Here is a 1,838-nt window from a genome sequence, read left to right on the forward strand (position 1 = left end):
TCGACCAATCACAACTTTGCAATGGCAATGATTTAAGAGACCGCCCCTTTATTCAAATAAATCAGTTATAAATTGCATTTCGAAAAGACACCACGTATGTTGTCTCCGGGAAAAATAAAGATAAATAAAACGTAGCCACTTTGCACACTCGCCGCGAGCTAATTTTATTGTGGTGGTAGCGGCGTGTCGCCTCTTGTCCGAAGTGAAGTATCGTAATTAGCAGTAACAATACACCCGCGCGGCAAAATCTCTGTGCGTTTCCCGCGTATAGTGTCGCTAAATACGTTACCATACTTCACGTCGAAAAAAAAATTCAAGAAATTTGAGATACTTACAATAATATGCAATGCTTGAAAATCGCACTTATAATACGAATTTTTAAATTCTGTAAATGGCATCATCTGTAATACTGATATAATATGGATACAAAAAATGAAAAAAAAAGTGAAAAACGTCATTTTGTTAGTTACAATATTATACGTAAGAGGTGTCGAAATGCAACAAACAATAAAAGACGTTGATAAGCAACAATATACTAAAAAAACAATATACATTATTTTTATTTTTTTGTACTATCGAGGGGTGATAAAACTACCACCTGAGCTACCCGACACCCCCCCAGATATGTCACTACCTACGTTACGTGTTTTGTCAATGCCAACAATATCATATCGACATATTCGACGTGTGACCGTCGAGACAAGTTTATATGTGAGAACTAGCTTATATTTAAATGGATAAATAATAAATTAACTCCCCACCTTTTTATGAGTTGGTACCTATTTTATTATTATTATTTATTGTATCAAAAATGGGAACCGGGTGAGTTGAAAACGTTAAGGACTTATAATTAATAAACTCTCGCACAAATTTTTCTTGTTGTTTTTCAATTTTATTAAAATTTATGGCTAAAATATACTTGCAGGTTCGTATCATTCAACCTGAATCAAACAAATCAAACTAAACCATAGACAATATACGTACAAATTGTATGAGTAGAGGTTCGTATCTTTCAAACTGAACGAAACAAATCAAATTAAACCATAGGCATTACGTACAAATTGTATGAGTAGAAAGTAGACCGGAAATGGTTTGAGATTTGACGTTAGGTTCAGTGTATCATTGAAAATCAACCCGTTCTCGGACAATCAGAAATGGTTTGACATATTTTATATGCAGAGTTTGATTTAATATCATTACTATAATTATTATGTCAGACCAAGAATTGACTTTCATTTTATATTTTGTAACGGAGATTCTAAAATACAATTTGTGTGAAATCAATCCGGAATGATCAGGTTTTATATTATCTAATGAATTTTATATGTTCGATTATCGTCTAAGTCACAATATCATACTTTCCACATGAAAACAATCCAATTTAATAAGTGGGCAATTATGAAAAGTTTTAGTCAAAAGTAATTTTTAAAAACTTTTGTCATACCTATAAATCTTATAAATAAAAAATGGCTACCTATTCTTGAAGCATTATTGATATTTTGTACATTTAAAATAAATGAATACGACAGTTTTTTAAATTTGTGTTATTGTAGATGACGATAGGTTAGAATTTCATAAGAAGTTGACGTTTTAATAAATATTGTGTTGCTGTTTTAGAGACTAATATGTTATTGAATTAATTTTAAGTACTGGCAACACAAATTAGTCGGCAGAAAAGCGTTCCGTGGACATTCTGCCAAACCGTTTCATTTGATTTGTTCAATTCAGGTTGAATGATACGAACCTGCAAATGATAATATTAATAATATTATTATTATCTAGTATGAATATATCAGTCTATACTCTATGAATACTAACCGGTAACCATAGATAATACC

This window comes from Rhyacophila brunnea, unplaced genomic scaffold, assembly GCF_057557595.1.
Source record: "Rhyacophila brunnea isolate RB1 unplaced genomic scaffold, BYU_Rbru_1.0 scaffold_5, whole genome shotgun sequence".
Taxonomy (NCBI): domain Eukaryota; kingdom Metazoa; phylum Arthropoda; class Insecta; order Trichoptera; family Rhyacophilidae; genus Rhyacophila; species Rhyacophila brunnea.